General features: G+C 41.0%; 1 long non-coding RNA gene across 2 annotated transcripts; it reads right to left on the reverse strand.

The window, feature by feature from the left end:
• Positions 1-72: 72 nt before the first annotated feature.
• Positions 73-15,855, reverse strand: LOC126085014 (uncharacterized). 2 transcript variants are annotated; one of them, XR_007519153.1, is made up of 5 exons: positions 15,789-15,855; positions 9,670-9,755; positions 8,067-8,193; positions 7,019-7,117; positions 73-401 (listed from the first exon to the last, which is right to left on the reverse strand). It is a non-coding gene; the product is annotated as an uncharacterized LOC126085014 (long non-coding RNA). The 2 variants fall into 2 exon arrangements; XR_007519152.1 differs by lacking the exon at positions 15,789-15,855 and adding an exon at positions 15,458-15,740.
• Between the last annotated feature and the right edge of the window lie 2 nt (positions 15,856-15,857).

The raw sequence follows: 15,857 nt of genomic DNA on the forward strand, positions 1-15,857 counted from the left end.
ATGCCGAGTAAGATGTGTCATCTGGCTGAGGGTTTTCCTACATTATTTATGTTCATAGGGTTTCTCACATGTGTGAATTCTCTCATGCTGTTTGAGGTGTGTCCTCTGACTGAAGGATTTACTACATTCGTTACCCTTATAGGGTCTCTCCCCAATGTGAATTCTCTGATGCTGAACGACAGCTGAGGGACATTTAAAGTATTTCCCACACTCATGACACTGGCAGCACCTCTTGTCTTTAAGAATTTTCTGAGGAAGAGTGAGGTATGTATCAGTGCAGTGAGTTTTTCCATAATCATGAAAAGTGTTGCTTGCTTTCTTCATCACTATTTCACACTGGAATGTTTCTTTAACTCTCTTCTTTAGAAGTATTTTCTTGCTTTCTTACCTTGATTTGCTATCTGGAAATAAAAACATATACATATTAGTATTAAAAAAAAACCCAAATCCTCCATGAGCAACTGCCTCTATGAGCTCAGCAGAACTGAATGGTGCCTGTCTACCATTACTGAACACTTTGATCACAGATTCCATAGAATTCTGACCAAATGTGAGAAAATGCAGAACAAAATTTCAAATTCTCATGGAATCCAGACTTTCTGGAGCCATGGAGGCTGGATGAAGTCCCAAAACTATTTCCCTGAGATAATTTCTAAACCTTAAACCAAAAATATCCCCTCAAGTCTTCTTAAAACTAAACAATTGTTTAGCTTATCTAATAAAGAATGTCTGTCCCCTGAGCATTATGCTCTTTTAAGATATATCCAAAATGGGATCAAAATGACAACAGCAACTTAAACGATTAGATAGGAAACTTAGGGAGCAGTGTGTTCACGTTAACAGAGGAACAATCCCAAAAAAGAGGATGACAATGGTTGCACAACTTGAAAACTTGTTCTTCATTCTCCTTTGATCCAGGTGGGTTGAGACCAACTGATGCATCTTAGATGGTCGCTTGCTAGCGTTTAAGACCCCAGGCGCCACTCTCCAATGTGGGATGCAGAATGTTTTCTCAATAGATTTTATTATGCCAATTGACTTAGGTATCCTCTGAAACCATGGTCCCCAAACCCATGCCCCTGCTACGCTGGGCTTTGAATCATTGTTATTGGTTTAGTCTAGTTGTGCTGACCTCTCCTGTATTGTGTGGTCTTTCCCTTCACTTAAAGTAGTTCTTATCTACTAATTAGTGAATATCCCTCTCCCTCCCTCCCCGCTCTCGTAACCATCAAAGAGTATTTTCTTTTCTGTTTAAACTATTTCTCTAGTTCCTATAATAGTGGTCTTATACAATATTTACCCTTTTGCAACTAATTTCACTCAGCATAATGCCTTCCAGATTCCTCCATGTTATGATATGTTGCACAGATTCATCACTGTTCTTTATCAACGCATAGTATTCCCTTGTGTGAATATACACCATAATTTATTTATCCATTCATCCATTGATGGGCACCTTGGTTGCTTCCATCTTTTTGCTATTGTAAACAGTGCTGCAACGAACTTGGGTGTGCATGTATCTGTTCGTGTAAAGGCTCTTATTTCTCCAGGATATATTCCAAGGAGTGAGATTGCTGGATGGTATGGTAGTTCTATCTCTAGCTTTTTAAAGAAGCGCCAAATCGATTTTCAAAGTGGTTGTACCATTTTACATTTCTACCAGCATTGTGTAAGTGTTCCAGTCTCTCCACAACCCCTCCAACATTTATTATTTTGTGTTTTTTTTTTTTTTTGGATTAATGCCAGCTTGTTGGAGTGAGATGGAATCTCATTGCAGTTTTGATTTGCATTTCTCTAACGGCTAATGATCCTGAGCATCTCCTCACATATCTGTTAGCTACCTGAATGTCTTCTTTAGTGAAGTGTCTGTTCATGATTTTTTGCCCATGTTTTAGCTGAATTATTTGCCTTTTTGTAGTTGAGTTTTTGCAGTATCATGTAGATTTTAGAGATCAGGCGCTGACTGGAAATGTCAGAGCTAAAAACTTTTTCCCAGTCTGCAGGTAATCTTTTTATTCTTTTGGAGAAGTCTTTGGAGGAGCACAGGTGTTTGATTTTTAGGAGCTCCCAGTTATCTAGTTTTCCTTCTGCATTGTTAGTAATATTTTGTATACTGTTTATGTCATGTATTAGGGCTCCTAACACTGTACCTTAATTGATATTCCATCAATTCCTGGAGCCCTGTTTTTTGCCAATGCCTTCAGAGCAGCTTAGATTTCTTCCTTCAGTACCATCAGTTCCTGATCATATGCTACCTCTTGAAATGGCTGAACATCAACTAATTCTTTTCGGCATAATGACTCTGTGTATTCCTTCCATCTTCTTTTGATGCTTCCTGTGTCGTTTAAAATTTTCCCCATAGAATCCTTCACTACTGCAACTGGAGGCTTGAATTTTTTCTTCAGTTCTTTCAGCTTGAGAAACGCCGAGCGTGTTCTTCTCTTTTGGTTTTCCAACTCCAGCTCTTTGCACAAGTCATTACAATGCTTTACTTTGTCTTCTCGAGCAGCCCTTTGAAATCTCCAGTTCTTTTACTTCATCAATTCTTCCTTTTGCTTTAGCTGCTCGATGTTTGAGAGCAAGTTTCAGAGTCTCCTCTGACATCCAACTTTGTCTTTTCTTTGTCTTTTTAATGACCTCTTACTTTCTTCATGTATGATGTCCCTGATGTCATTCCACGACTCTCCTGGTCTTTGGACAGTAGTGTTCAATGCGTCAAATCTATTCTTCAGATGATCTCTAAATTCAGGTGGGAAATACTCAGGGTCATATTTTGGCTCTCGTGGACTTGCTCTGATTTTCTTCAGTTTCAGCTTGAACTTGCATATGAGCAATTGATGGTCCGTTCCACAGTCGGCCCCTGGCCTTATTCTGACTGATGATATTGAGCTTTTCCATCGTCTCTTTTCACAGATGTAGTCAATTTGATTTCTGTGTGTTCCATTTGGTGAGGACCTTTACATAGATCAACAGGTAGTTGTTTGGGCAGAACAAGGGGATACTGACTGGTTTAAAGTCAGGAAAGGTGTGCGTCAGGGTTGTATTCTTTCACTATACCTATTCAATCTGTGTGCTGAGCAAACAATACGAGAAGCTGGACTATATGAAGAATGGAACATCAGGATTGGAGAAAGACTCATTAGCAACCTGCATTATGCACATGACACAACCTTGCTTGCTGAAAGTGAAAAGGACTTGAAGCACTTACTAACGAAGATCAAAGACCACAGCCTTCAGTATGGATTGCACCTCAACATAAAGAAAACAAAAATTCTCACAACTGGACCAATGAGCAACATCATGATAAACGGAGAAAAGATTGAAGTTGTCAAGGATTTCATTTTACTTGGATCCACAATCAACAGCCATGGAAGTAACAGTCAAGAAATCACAGGATGCACTGCATTAGGTTAATCTGCTGCAAAGGACCTCTTTAAAGTGCTGAAGAGCAAAGATGTCACCTTGAAGACTAAGGTGTGCCTGACCCGAGACATGGTATTTTCAGTCGCATCATATGCATGTCAAAGCTGGACAATGAATAAGGAACACCAAAGGACTGACGTCTTTGAATTCTGGTCTTGGCGAAGAATATTGAATATACCATGGACTGCCAAAAGAATGAACAAATCTGTCTTGGGAGAAGTGCACCCAGAACGTTCCTTAAAGGCAAGTATGACGAGACTGCGTCTTACATACTTTGGACATGTTGTCAGGAGGGATCAGTCCCTGGAGAAGGACATCATGCTTGGCAGAGTACAGGGTCAGCAGAAAAGAGGAAGACCCTCAACAAGGTGGATTGACACAGTGGCTGCAGCAATGAGCTCAAGCATAACAATGATTGTAAGGATGGCGCAGGACCGGGCAGTGTTTCGTTCTATTGCGCATAGGGTCGCTACGAGTCGGAATCGACCCGATGCACCTAACAACAACGTTGTCCCTATTTTTTCTTCCATGATCTTTATTGTTTTAGATTTTATATTTAGGTCTTTGATCCATTTTGAGTTCGTTTTTGTGCATGATGTGAGGTATGGGTCTTTTTTCATTTTTTTTGCAGATGGATATCCAGTTATGCCAGCACCATTTGTTAAAGAGACTGTCTTTTCCCCATTTAACTGATCTGGGGCTTTTGTCAAATATCAACTGGTCATATGTGGATGGATTTATGCCTAGATTCTCAATTCTGTTCCATTGGTCTATGTATCTGTTGTTGCACCAGTACCAGGCTGTTCTGACTATCGTGGCAGTATAATAGGTTCTAAATTCAGGTAGAGTGAGTCCTACCACTTTGTTCGTCCTTCTCAGTAATGCTTTACTGATCCAGGGCTTCTTTCCCTTCCACATGAAGTTGGTGATTTGTTTCTCCATCTCATTAAAGAATGTCATAGGAATTTAGATAGCAATTGTATTAAATCTATAGATTGCTTTTGGTAGCATAGAGATTTTTACAATGTTACATCTTCCTATCCCTGAGGAAAGTATGTTTTTCCACTTATGTAGGTCCCTTTTGGTTTCTTGCAGAAATGTTTTGTAGTTTTTTTGTATATATAAGTCTTTTACGTCTCTGGTAAGATTTATTCCTAAGTATTTTATCTTCTTGGGGGATACTGTAAATGGTATTGATTCGGTGATTTCATCTTCAATGTTCTTTTTGTTGGTGTAGAAGAATCCAACTGATTTTTGTACGTTTATCTTGCAACCTGATACTCTGCTAAACTCTTATATTAGTTTCAGTAGTTTTCTTGAGGATTCCTTAGGGTTTTCATGTCATCTTAAGGCAGTAATCTTTACAGAAGCAGATCACCACATCTTTCTCCCATGGAGAGGCTAGTGTGTTTGAACCTCCAACCTTTCAGTTAGCAGCTGAGTGTTAACCACTGTGCCACCAGGGTTCCTCATCTTTTCCACATCCTTGTTAATTACCCTAGTAATAAAAGGCAACAATTTTTAAGTTCAGAATTAAGGTAAAATGTAAAATGCAAAAATAATAAGTTTTATGTATATTGGCCTATAGAGATGACACTGAGAGGATCAAGTTGCAGTGAAGAGTGCAGAAACAGATTTGTTTTGTGAAAAGAAGAAACAGCAAAATGCTCCCTGGGTGGATGTACCTGTGGGTTTTGTGTGTATTTGTATGGAGAAAGATGTGGCCAAACACTTACTATAATTTTACCATCAGTCCTTTAGGGTAGTGTAGATGGAAACATGAGTAAGGAGATTAACAATTTTATTTTTATAGCACGCCATCAAATTATTTGAGAAAAGGAACACGTCTTGGTTTTATAAGTTTATAAAATGTTTTATAAAATTTTCACAAGCTCTAATTAGCTATTAGGCAGGTGGGTGGCACAAATAGTTAAGCACTTGACTACTAGCTGAAAGGCTGGTAGTTCAAACCCGCCCTGAGGTGCCTTGGAAGAAAGGCACACTAATCTGTTTCCATATGGTCACATCCTTGAAAACCCTATGGAGCAGTTCTACTATGTAACACATGGGGTCACCATGAGTCAGAATGGACTCAACAGCCACTACCAACAAGAACAAAAAATTAGCTATCAGGCCCCTGGTTGGCACAAATGGTTGCACTTGACTACTAACACAAAGGTTGGTTGTTTGAACCCACCCAGCAGTGCCACAGCGAAAGGCCTGGCAATCTACTTATGTAAAGATTAAGCCAAGAAAATCCTATGCAGCAGTTCTACTCTGTAACCCATGGGGTCACCATTAGTTGGAATTCACTAGACATCAATGGGTTTGTTTTTTTTCTTTTTAATTAGCTATTAACCACCCAAACAAACCATTTCAAGAATGAGCAACATTTACAAAAGGACACAAAAATATACCTATCTGACTGGTATGGATAAGAAGTGATAACAAATTTTAGAGACTGTATAGGCAATCAAGAGAAGCAAAACAATTCTATGAAAGATGGAAGGGGATGGAGCTGAAGAGAGTAGCCAGCACAGAATCACAAAATCCCAGGATGCAGTCATAAAAATGAATCTAAAACCTATGAAAAGGCAAGGAAATGTACCAATATTTGCCTCAAGGGGTAAGAGCAGTGTCCATCTAGGTGGCATTATTCTTAAAAGAGGAACAGAAATCTGGCAACGGGTGGGACAAGTAAGATTAGAAGTTCAAAAACTGGCAATTGAAGGCTGTAGATGCTATAATTCTAGAGAAGGGTGCAGCAGCTAGGTGTGAAGACACTAGGAGCAATTTGGTGGTGCACTGGTTAAGTGCTTGGCTGTAACCAAAAGGCAGATGGTTTGAACCCATCAGCTGCTCTATGGGAGAAAGATGTGGTAGTCTGCTTCCGTAAAGACTATATAATCTTGGAAACCCTATGGGGCAATTCTACTCTGTTACATGGAGTCTCTATGAGTTGGAATCAACTCGATGGCAACAGGTTTTTTGTTTTTGGTAATACTCCATGGACAACAAAATGCCACTGACTATCAGAGCAACATCTCACTCTTCAGAACTTTCTAAATTTAATCTGAATGTCAACTATAATATAATACAGTGCATTAAAGAGTCTAAAACACCCTGGAAATCATAAAAGACTCATGCCCATAATGAGGTGTTGTACCCCATTGGACCAGCGGCAGGAATGGCTCTGAGGCACAGGTCAAATTCCAAAAAATGAGGAAGTAAAAGCCAGGTTTCTCAGATGAGGCTTTATTAGGGAACTTACATACAGAACTAAGCACCAGAAATTTCTTGCCAGATGGTGAAGCATCAAGAGTAACCCAGGTAGAGGTCTGTGCACAATAGTGAGGATACGTGTTTAGGTACTGTCATTACCTAATGCTAACGTGCAGGGAGTGTATGCACGGGGGAGTCTAAACAAGGATTAATGGGGTTGTTTTTATACCAATTAATGGGCTTCAAAAGAGCCCTGGTGGTGCAATGGTTAAGCACTTGGCTGCTAACCAAAGGACTGGTAGTGGTTCAAATCTATCAGCTGCTCTATAGGAGAAAGACCTGGCCTTCCCTCTGCTTGGTTCTCCTGACTCACCTAGCCATGGAGTTCTCGTTACCTTACTCCTCAATATCCAGGGCTGTTCACCTGTTCCAATGGAGACACTACATCAGTCAGCCTTAGAAATGGAAATGCCTGTGAAAAGGGAAAAAAAATTGCAACTGGCCATTTTGTCATTATTCAAGAATTCAGAAAGGCAGTGGTGGTTCAGTGGTAGAATTCTCACCTTCTAAGCAGGAGACCTAGGTTCGATTCCCAGCCAATGCATCTCGAGCGCAGCCACCGACTGTCAGTGGAGGTCTGCATGTGGCTATGATGCTGAAAGGGAGCCCTGGCAGTGAAACAGTCACTCAGCTAACTGAAAGGTTGGTGATTGGAACTCACCCAGTGGCTCCACAGGAGAAAGACCTGGCAATCTGCTTCTGTAAAGATTACAGCCTAGAAAACCCTGTGTGGCAGTTCAACTCTGTCACGTGGGGTCACTAAGAGTGGGAAATTGACTAGACGACACCTAAAAACAACATGGCGGTAAACAGGTTTCAGAGAGAGACTAGGAAGAACGGTCTTGTGATCTACTTCTGAAAATCAACCAACGAAAACACTATGGATTACAACGGTTGTTCTATTGTGCGTGGCATCGCCATGAATCAGGGGCTGACGCCATGGAAGCTAACAACAACTGCCACAGCAATCAGTATTCCTGACTGACAGTGACAATTCAGTTCTGATTCACAGTGTTACATAGAGGAACTGCCCATAGGGTTTTTCAGGCTATAGTCTTTACAGAGGCAGATGCTGGGTGGGATTAAACCATCAACCTTGGAGTTAGCAGCCAAGTGTTTAACATTGTGTCACCCACGGCTCCTCAGGAATCAGGACAGGAAGTCCAATACAAGAATGAGCTGGCAAAGTTCAGAAGGACTTCTAAAGGATGGGAAAGAGGAGTTGCCATTTCCAGCTCTACTCTTCATGGGGCATGAAACGAACAAACAAACAAAAATAGAGGTAGTTCCCCCGGGATTTCTGACACAAGGAAGAAAATACACCGGAAAGCTGGTGCAGAATTAGGGCTTAATACACTTACCCAGTTAGACCAGGTTCTGATAGTTCTCCAACATTACAGCCTCATACAAATCCATCTGAGCAGGGTTTAGACAGCCCCACTCTTCCTGGCAGAAGTCAATGGCCACATCTCAGATTGTCCCTGTCGGCTGAAAAGGAGAACATGTTCTTACTCACAAGGCTCTAGGAGGAAGAGCAAAATGTTGGCTGTTGGAAAGCAAATACTGTACAGGGGTTGTAGCATTTACTGTAGTATCCAGGTTTTTTCAAATTATACATATACATGCAAAAATGTTGTCTTGTTTACCTTGAACACGTCATTGGGAAAGGCTTATCTCTAGAAAAAGATGTCATATTTGGTGAAGTAGAGGGTCAGCAAAAAAAAGGGAGACCCTCAATGGAACAGATTGACACAATAAACCCATTATCGTCAAGTCAATTGTGACAATAGGTGCGACAATGGGCGCAAATGTATAAAAAAATCATGAAGATGGCACAGGACCAGCCAATATTTTGTTCCACCTGGGGTCACCACGAGTCAGAACTGACTTGATGGCAATTAACAGTAACAAAGTACAGACAGGGAAAATAGCCCTTTGGATAGAAAGAAGCATACTAAATTATCCACCAAAACATTAAAACTGGTTATGGAATTATGGAATTTTTCCTTTCTTTTTGTTAGTATATTTTACAGTTTTCTAAAATACATGTAGATTAAATTACTTTACGTGTGAAATGGAAGCCGTCCTCCAATCAGTAAGGAAAAGAGAAAAATCTTCCTCCTTTTAAAAATGTATCCATGATGCATGGCTCATTGCCTTCATGAACAACTGACTCCTTTGTCATGAGATCAGAAGAATTGGAGGGTGCCCAGCTACCATTACTGATAGTTTTGATCAAAGATTCTGTAGAAGAATCCTGATCAAAAGGGGGGAAACATAGAACTGAAAATTTGGATGGACTCTAGACTTTCTGGAGCCACTGAGGCTGAATAAACCCCTGAAACTACTGCCCTGAGATAATCTTTAAACCTTAAACCAAAATATCCCCTGGTCTTCTTTAAATCAAACAATAGATCCGCTTAATTAGTAAAGAACTCCTACCTTGAGCATCGTGCTCTTTTAAGAACTATCTATACGGGATCAAAATGACAATAGCAACCCGAAAGATTCGACAGGAACCTTAGGAGGCAGTGAGTTTATAATAATGAGGGAGGAACAACTCAGAAAAGGAGGGTGAGAAGGGTTGCATAACTTGAAGAATGTTATCAATGCCACTGTACTGGACATGTAGAAACTGTTGAATTGGTGTATGTTCTGCTATATATATTTTCAACAACAACAAAATAAGCAGATAAATAATTTTTTATAAAGTGTGTCCCTGGATATGGGATTAAAGCTCAGTATACATAAACATCTGCAGTACTCATGAATATCTCTGTCTTACTAAGTGATTTTACTTCATTCTTTTCAGTTCCCAGCATCTTTATTAACTCTTTTTCTTCTACAGTATGTAGCCATGTTTCTGTCCTGTCTAAAATGCAAGAGCTCAAGGCAGTTTGACTGTAGTTCACACACAATGTCAAGGATCTCATGGCAGAAAATAAGGATGAAATGGTAACTCACCAGTGATGTGCCTTCCAGAAGTCCAATTGTCAAAACTTCCTTCACCGGGCTTCTGTCTTGAAGAACACAATTCTATGAAGGCAGAACTGAGGAGAAATAAGGAACCATCAAAGAAAACACCTCCAATCTGCAGCCATCCCTCTTATCCACACCCCACCTCCTTATAAACATGAGTGCACAGTGTAAATCATCAAAAAAACAAAACAAAAAAAACCCAAAAAAACCCCCAAAACAAAAAAAACAAATCTGTTGCCATCAAGTTGATACCAGCTTATGGTGTGACCCTATACATTACACAGTATTCCATAGGGTTTTCTTGGCTTTTTTTTTTTTTTAATTGTGCTTTTAAAGTTTACAATTCAAGTCAGTTTCTCATCCAAAAACTTAAACACACATTGTTACGTGACCCTTGTTGTTCTCCCTATAACGTGACAGCACACTTCTCCTCTCCACCCTGTATTTCCTGTGTCCATTCAACCAGCTTCTGTCCCCCTCTGCCTTCTCATCTCACCTCTGGACAGGAGTAGCCCACATAATCTCATGTGTCTACTTGAGCTAAGAAGCACAATCCTCATTTTATGTCCGGTAGTCCAGTCTAATCTTTGTCTGAAAAGTTGGCTTTGGGAACGGTTTTAGTTTTGGGCTAACATAGAGTCCAGTGGCCATTTCCTCTGGGGTCCCACCAGTTTCAGTCAGACCATTAAGTCTGCTCTTTATACTAGAATTTGAGTTCTGCATCCCACTTTTCTCCTGCTCCATCAGGGATTCTCTGTTGTGTTCCCTGTCACGGTAGTGATCAGTGGTAGCGGCACCATCTAGTTCTTCCGGTCTCAGGCTGATGGAGTCTCTGGCTTATGTGGCCCTTTCTGTCTCTTGGGCTCTTATTTTCCTTGTGTCTTTGGTGTCCTTCATTCTCCTTTGCTCCAGGTGGGTTGAGACCAATTGATTCATCTTAGATGGCCGCTTGCTACCTTTTAAGACCCCAGACACCACTCACCAAAGTGGGATGCAGAATGTTTTCTTAATGTACTTTGTTATGCCAATTGACCTAGATGTCCCCTGAAACCATGGTCCCCAGACACCTGCTCCTGTTACTCTGTCCCTTGAAATGTCTGGTTGTATTCAGGAAACTTCTTAGCTTTTGGTTTAGTCCAGTTGTGCGGACTTCCCCTGTATTGTGTTGACCTTCCCTTCACCTAAAATAATTCTTGTCTACTATTTTTTTTATCTAAATAGTGAATACCCCTCCTCCCTCCATCCGCACACTCGTAACCATCAAAGAATATTTTCTTCTGTATTTAAACTTTTTCTTGAGTTCTTATAATAGTGGTCTCATACAATATTTGTCCCTTTTGTGACTGACTAATTCCACTCAGTATCATTTGGCTTTAATTTTTATAGAAACAGACTGCCAGATCTTTTTTCTGTGATGCTGCTGGATGGGTTTCGAACTGCCAATCTTTTTTTTATTTTTAATAATTTGTATTGAGCTTTAAGTGAACATTTACAAATCAAGTTAGTCTGTCACATATAAGCTTATATACCCCTTACTCCATACTCCCATCTACTCTCCCCCTAATGAGTCAGCCCTTCCAGTTTCTCCTTTCGTGACAATTTTGCCAGTTTCTAACCCTCTCTACCCTCCTAGCTCCTCTCCAGACAGGAGATGCCAGCACAGTCTCAATTGCCCACCTGATACAAGTAGCTCACTCTTCATCAGCATCTCTCTCCTACCCATTGTCCAGTCCCTTCCACGTCTGATGAATTGTCTTCGGGAATGGTTCTTGTCCTGGGCCAACAGAAGGTTTGGGGAACATGACCGCCGGGATTCCTCTAGTCTCAGTCAGACCATTAAGTCTGGTCTTTTTATGAGAATTTGGGGTCTGCATCCCACTGATCTCCTGTTCCCTCAGGGGTTCTCTGTTGTGCTCCCTGTCAGGGCAGTCATCAGTTGTGGCCGGGCACCATCTAGTTCTTCTGGTCTCAGGATGATGTAAGTCTCTGGTTCATGTGGCCCTTTCTGCCTCTTGGGCCCATAGTTAACGTTTGACCTCGGTGTTCTTCATTCTCCCTTGATCCAGGTGGGTTGAGACCAATTGATGCATCTTAGATGGCCGCTTGTTAGCATTTAAGACCCCAGACGCCACATTTCAAACTGGGATGCAGAATGTTTTCATAATAGAATTATTTTGCCAATTGACTTAGAAGTCCCCTTAAGCCATAGTCTCCAAACCCCCGCCCTTGCTCCGCTGACCTTTGAAGCATTCAGTTTATCCCGGAAACTTCTTTGTCGAACTGCCAATCTTTAGGTTAGTAGCCGAAAGCAAATCATTTGCACCACTCAGGGACCTAGCATAAATCACACCACCTTTAATATGCAATACTGGCTTTCTGAGTTGTGATGCCTCACTCAACATGTATTCCTGGAAGTTGACATTAATGATGATGACAATATCATCACTCACTATTCTGGATGCCTTACATGTATTACCTCCACATTCTGTCAGTGCTGAAGCAGCTACTCCTTACTTCCTCTCAATGTCTTTTCCTGGAAAGGGCAGAACCCTGAGACAGCAAATCTGTCTCACTATGGAATGATGAGAGACCAAATCAGCTTTGTAGCTCCTAGGATCATTGTTGTTGTTGGGTGCTACTGAGTTGATCTTGACTCCTGGCAACTCCATAGGGTCTTCTAGGCAGTAATCTTTACAGGAGCAGGTCACAAGGTCTTTCTCCCATGGAGCTGATGGCTAAGTTCAAACTGCTAATCTTTTGGTTAGTAGCTGAGCACTTAATTGTTGTGCTACCAGGGCTCCTTCCCTGAATCATTAAAAAAAAAAAAAGAGAAATCCCTCCTCCTATACAAATTTAAATAATATTCAAAAGACCCATAAATAGTTAATAAGCACATAAAAAGGAGTAAACATAATTTCTCATTAGCAAATAGAATTTAATAGGGCAATGACAACTAACTGAAACAAAAGAAGAATCCACCAAAGTAGCAAGATACAGAATTAACATGCAGAAATCAATCTTAATTACAGACAATAGAAGACACAGTGGTAGAGAAAAAAAAAACTAATTTACAGTGGCAAAAAAAAAAAAAATCAAGAAATGTGTTGAATTGGCAAATGGTATGTTATATATGGAAACCCTGGTGGTGTAGTGGTTTTGTGCTACGGCTGCTAACCAAAGGGTCGGCAGTTCAAATCCGCCAGGCGCTCCTTGGAAACTCTCTGGGGCAGTTCTACTCTGTCCTATAGGGTCACTATGAGCCGGAATCGACTTGACGGCACTGGGTTTGGTTTTTTGGTTTTGTGTTATATATACATCTTACAACAATAAAAAGTCATCAAGAAATGTACAAAACCTCTATAAGGTAATCTCTCAAACACTTCTGAAAGATACAGAGTAGGCTTAAAAAGACGGAAAGATATCTTTTGTTTTTGGGTAGGAAGACCAAACTTTCACAATGATGTCAGTTCCCTAAGATGATTTAAAAATTTAATGCAGACCCAATAAAGGTATCGCCAAGCTTTCTTATGAAGCCACCTAAGTTCATACTACACTTCATGTAGGCTATGCAAGAATCACTAGGGGAACACTAAAAAGAAAACCTGCAATGGGATATTTAGCCCTGCCAGATGTAAAAACATGTAATTCAAAGTGTAGTGCTGGTGCCCCGTGAAGACTGTAATCAATGTCACTGAGTTATACATGTAAAAATTGGTGAATTGGGAAATATTTTGTTATGTAAATTTTTACCATAATACATTTTAAGAAAGTGCCGTGCTGGCGCACGAATAGACAGACCAATGGATAAGAATAGAAAGGCCAGGTAAGACTCATGCACAAAAAAAACTTCAGTTTATGATAAACCTGGCATCTAACAACACTGAGACTAAGAGGAACATGTCAAGAAATGGTGTTAAGACAATCAGTTAGCTATCTGGGAACAGATAAAATTAGATCCATACCTCATACCATACACAAAAATGCGAAGTGGATCAGGGATCTAAATGTAAAAACTGAAAGGATTTAAGGAGTCTAAATGTAAAGACTGAAAGCATTTAAGTACCGGTGGAAAACACGCTCCTTAGATGCGAAGACATGAGACTTCGTCTCACATATTTTGGACATGTTATCAGGAGGGACCAGCCCCTGGGGTACATCATGCTTGGTAAAGTAGAGGGTCAACAAAAAGGATTAATTGACAGGGTGGCTGCAACAATGGGCTCAAACACAGGAATGATTGTGAGGATGGTGTGGGACCAGGCAGTATTTCATTCTGTTCTACACAGGGTCGCTATGAGTCAGAATGAACTTGATGGCGCCTAACAACACAAACCATAACAGAAAACATGGATAAAATATTCTGTGACTTCAGTGTAGGAAGTGCCTAATTGTAACTTGAAACCTAGAGACATTAATTTTGATGACTTTTTTCATTGTAAAAAAATTATAAACTCCTAAGAGAACTGACATTATTGTAGAAAATATATGCAACATATATGGTACAGACTGAATTGTGTCCCCCAAAATATATCAACTTGGCTAGGCCATGATTACCAGTATTGTGTGGTTGTCTTCCACTTTTGTGACCTGATGTCCATTTTGTGATGTGTTGTAAATCCTGACCTTTATGTGTTAATGAGAGAGGTGATGGGCATGCACCGGTTAAGTGCTCAACTGCTAACCGAAAGGTAGGTGGTTTGAACCCATGAGCAGCTCCCTGGGAGAAAGAAGTGTTAGTCTGCTTCCATAAAGGTTACAACCTTGGAAACGTTATGAGGCAGTTCTACTCTGTCCTATAGGGTTGCTATGAATCGGAATCAATTTGGCAACTGGTTTTTTTTTTTTGGTTTTATGTGTTAATCAGGGAGGATTAAGTTATGCTGATGAGGATTAGGTTATGTTCGTTATGTGAATGAGGCAGGATTAGGGTGGGACGGCAACACTCTCACTCAGGTCACAGCCCTGATCAGATATAAGGGGAGTTTCGCTGGGGTGTGGCCTACATCACCTTTTAAAAGCAAAGAGAAGGAAGTAGAGAGAAAGGGACCTGACTACTACCGAGAAAGAAAAGCCAGGAGCAGAGCATGTCCTTTGGACCTAGGATCCCTGTGCTGAGAACGTCCTAGACCCAGGGGGAAGACTGATGTCAAAACACATGGAGATCTCCAAGCAACGCTGGGCCCAAAGATGTTGAAAGGAGAAGAGGACCTCCCTCAGAGCAGTCAGAGAAAGCCTTCCCCTAGGGCCAGCACCCTGAATTCGGAAATCTAGCCTCCTAAATTGTGAGAGAATAAATTTTTCTTTATTAAAGGTAACCATTTGTGGTATTTCTGCTACAATATATCACAAAAAAAAGGTTATTAACCCTAGTATATAAAAAACTTGCAATTTGGGAGTATAAATTAAAACCTTAATTTAAAAAAAAGCTGGACAAATAGTAGAAATAGGCACAATCCTTAAACATACGATAGGTACTTAATTTAAAACAATAAAACAAATTTAAACTATTCTGATAAACCATTTCTCACACATTATATTGGGAAAGGCCTGGCGATCTGCTTCCAAAAGGTCACAGCCTTGAAAACCTTATAAGGCAGTTCTACTCCATGAGTCGGAATCGACTCGACGGCACTGGGTTTTTGTGACTCTGCACACATGGGTTCCTCATGAGTTGGAGTTGACGCGAAGGCAACGAACAACCCCACTACAAATTTATGACACACACCTCCACATTCATGCATTACCACAATGGCCCACCGAGTGGAGCTTGTACCTGTAGGTGACTTTTAACTCCTCTACAAAGAAGCAGCGTGATGTAGGTTGCCTTCCTACACACGCTGCCGCGGGCACAAAGCCTTGCCCCAACGACAACGGTACGAGTGATCCCTCGACGTCCCAGTCATTTTTCTAACCCCCTTCTCCCACAAATGCGACGCACGGCTCTGAGGCCACGCCCCCACAAGCGCATGCGCGCTATTTAGCCTGAAAGCCCCTCCTCCCAAGCTCAGGACACACAGAGATGACGCCCAGTCCTCTATGCCTAAAGGCGGACGGGCTTGGTTGTCAACCCAGACACTCCCCGCCCCGCGCCCGCCCGTCGTTACCGAAGCCGTCTCCCCTAACTGCCAGCGAGCTCTGGATTCTGGAACCTAAGACAAAGGTCGTAGGGCTGC

Source organism: Elephas maximus, chromosome 11 (assembly GCF_024166365.1).
Source record: "Elephas maximus indicus isolate mEleMax1 chromosome 11, mEleMax1 primary haplotype, whole genome shotgun sequence".
NCBI classification, from domain to species: domain Eukaryota; kingdom Metazoa; phylum Chordata; class Mammalia; order Proboscidea; family Elephantidae; genus Elephas; species Elephas maximus.